Here is a 3,863-nt window from a genome sequence, read left to right on the forward strand (position 1 = left end):
ATCCGATTCCTTATCGATTCTCTTATCGATTCTTATTGGGTGAGGGAATAAGTACAAATTTGTTTGTATTAACTCGCTTTAATATCTGATCAGAAGACACAGCACAGAGAATACACAAATTATGTGTAGCAACCTCAGAACAAACCTAAAAGTAGGTGAGCTACTTCTCAAAGTAAAGTCCAGGGACCTATAGCCTAGGGCAGTGTTTCTCAACCAGTATGCCATGGCACACTAGTGTGTGCCTTGAAAGATTATCAAGAAGAGTGCCTTAGGATTAGGAAATTGACAATTTTCACATTTATTGGTCCGGACAAAAAAATAAATAAAACTGCCATTTATGTGCCATAAAAACTAAAAACACAGACTGAAAACAGTTTAGGAAGAGCTTGTGTCTTTTGGAATATTAACAGTGCTCATTTGGATTAGGCTATTGAGGTACTAAAACAAACTTTGTCAAATAATACACGGGTTTTCTTCACATTTTGAACGTTTTTGTTTCCATTTGTTTAATTTCAAGATCTGATGTGACTTATCCATTGTTGTTTTTACAGCTACAAAGCTGGGAGCACTAAATGATATTCAGTCACTTTATACACGCTTTTAACATTAAATAAAGCACAAAAATAGTACCTGATATTATCATTGCCACACTTTGAGATTGTTGTTCCAGCGCGACGTCGCAGTAAAATAGGATCCGTTTCAAATAGAATCGTCGCGTGTCGCGGCTGGTTAAACTTTGATTAACATGGAAAATAATACTTTTTATCGCGTGTCGCGCCGTCGCGTCGCATGTAGTTAGGACGCGGTCAGAGCGCTTCTGCCTCGATGCCATGTTTGCTCATAGTGTTTGCTACATTCTGAACCAAAACAACGCAGCACGTGTGTGACGTCGTGTCACATTTGAACGAGCGGAACCGATAAGCGGAATCGTTAAGCAGGCATACTAACGGTTCCAAGGAATCGATTCACTGGGCACCGGTTCTGAAGAAGAACCGGTTCTCGGTTCCCATCCCTACATGCTAGAAACATGTTAAAACATGCTAACAATGCTTAGCTAAGTGCTAAAGAATGCTAATTCAATGAAACATGACTTTGTTGTTACTCAAGAAGGCAATGTCCAATTTGCACCAAACTTCACACATTTGATAAGAGTTCTGTCCTGAACACACATCCATGCTCATATTCAGTTATAGTCATAACGCCACCTACTGGCAACAGAAACTGACATGGTTAACACAGTAATGCAGTACTAACCACATAATTATTGGGTACTAAGCATGCTAGAAACAGACTAAACATGCTAGCAACACTTAGCTGAGTCATGAAGCATGCTATTATCACCATTATACAAAACATTTTGTAACTGACTTTGACATACTCTTACTATATATACCTCCTTAAATGTACATTTCCCAACCATGCTCTGTCTTCCTAAAGCCACCGAGTGTTGATGGCATGGGTGCGAGGGCCCTTTCATCGCTGCTTGCAGCTTTAATTATTAGGGCCCAAGCCCTGAAAGGGCGAAGGCCCTATTGTTTTCGGTAGGATTATTATTATTATTATTATTATTATTATTATTATTATTATTATTATTTTGTCAACCTTTCGGCCACTTTTGGGGCCCTTAACATGCTCGAAAACTCTTGAAATTTTGCACACAGGTCAGAACCCGCGGCCATCAGGGCCGGACTGAAGCTGGTACCCGGGCGTGGCAGGGGGGCTCGACAGCGCCCCCTGGAACGGGATCCGAACACTTGTCCATAAATCAGACACGCTTGCATGTAATAATATGAAACTCGGTACACATATAGAACTCATCGGGCCGAACAACTTTCGTGCTCTAAGTTTTACGCCAGCCCAACAGGAAGTCGGCTATTTAGGGTTGTTTGGAAACGCATGCTGTGGAATTTAATGTACTCCTCCTAGGGAATTCATCGATTCGCCTCCAAACTCGGTGTGCATGAAGTCAAGACATTGAGGATGCTAAATTGCGGACGGATTTTTGATATCTCGAACGGTTTGGCCGTGGCGAGGAAACGAATTTATGGCGAAAAAATGAAACAGGAAGTGTGTTATAACTTCTGCATACATTAACTGATCTTGATGAAACTTCAGCAGTGTGTTCGTTGTAAGAGGCCGATCGCACAGATGTGACTATTGTGAGTCAAAGTTATAGCGCCACCAACAGGCAGCAGGAAGTACATCACTATTAAAATGCTTTGAAATCACTGTCTTATTTTTACCAGATTTGCTTCAAACTTTATGTGTACAATGTAGACACACGGCAGATGTAAACCTGTGAAAGGATTATTGATATCTTAGATACTGTTGCCGTGGCAACGCATCAAACTTTAATATTCTTTTTTTATGCTTTTGAGACTCTTAACATACTTGAAATTGCATGAAACTCGACAGACACATCACATTTATTATCCAGTAGACATGTGCAAAGTTTCGAAACGGGCGTGGTGAGGGGCTCAGTAGCGCCACCTTTAGTCATAAGTGGGGGTGTTAGTTTTATCAACAGCAACAAAACTTGGTATGTGTATTGTTCTCATCAAGACGGACAACTTTCTAATTTACATGAACCATCTCTGACCAACAGGAAGAGAGATATTTTGGTTTGAATGTGGATTTTCTGAAGAATTTTCTCTCCCTCTCTGTGTCTGTGTGTGTGTGAGGGGAGGGGGGGATTTGACTATTGCTTTTATATTGTTAATCAAGGTTTCAGGGGCTTTTGGGGTCCTTAACGTGCTCAAAAACTCTTGAAACTTTGCACACAGGTCAGAACCCACGGCCATCAGGGCCGGGCTGAAGCTGGGACCCGGGCGTGGCTGGGGGGCTCAACAGCGCCCCCTTGAACGGGGTTCTAAAACTTGATCCATATATCAAACACGCTCGCATGAATTAATATGAAACTCGGTACACATATAGATCTCATCGGGCCGAACAACTTTACCCCGGTCAAGTTTTACGCCAGCCCAACAGGAAGTCGGCTATTATGGGTTGTTTGGAAAACGCTTGCTGTGGAATGTGAAATACTCCTCCTAGAAAATTCACCGTGCCCCCTTCAAACTCGGTGTGGATGTAGTCAAGACATTGAGGATGCTAAATTGCGGACGGATTTTTGATATCTCGAACGGTTTGGCTGTGGCGAGGAATCGAATTTATGGCGAGAAAAGAGAAACACGGAAGTGGAATAACTTCTGCATACATTAACTGATCTTGATGAAACTTCAGCAGTGTGTTCGTGGTAAGAGGCCGATCAGATGGATGTAGCTATTGTGAGTCAAAGTTATAGCGCCACCAACTGGCAGCAGGAAGTGTGTCACTTTCAACATGCTTTTGACAAAAGTGGGGGGGTTAGTTTTAACTACAGTAAAGAAAAAATAGTTTGTATATTGTTCTCATCAAGCCGGACAACTTTCTAATTTACATTCAATAGCTCTGGCCATCAGGAAGTCAGATATTTTGGTCTGAATGTGGATTTTTTTGCAAAATCAGCCTCTGAATTTTTAGCCACTCCTCTTAAACTATTTATTTTATTCGTACCAAACTTTTTCAACATGATGAAACTACATTAAATATGCTAAATTGTGAATGGATAATAAATATCTCAAACGGTTTTGCTATGGCGAGGGATTAAATAATGTCCAAAAAGGAAACACTAAAAATCTTCTAAAAATGTAATTATATACCATTTATTTCTATATAAAAGTATACAAATATCACAACTAAACCCATTTTATTCTGTTTTTGCAATTCAAGAAGAATGAAAAAGTTAAAACAGGCTATTTAGTGCTATTTGGTTCAACAAAAAAGCAAACATAGGGCTATACTGCCCTCTTGTGTCCAAAAGGACA

The sequence above is a fragment of the Abramis brama genome, assembly GCF_963993115.1.
Source record: "Abramis brama genome assembly, chromosome: 12".
In the NCBI taxonomy this organism is placed as follows: Eukaryota; Metazoa; Chordata; class Actinopteri; order Cypriniformes; family Leuciscidae; genus Abramis; species Abramis brama.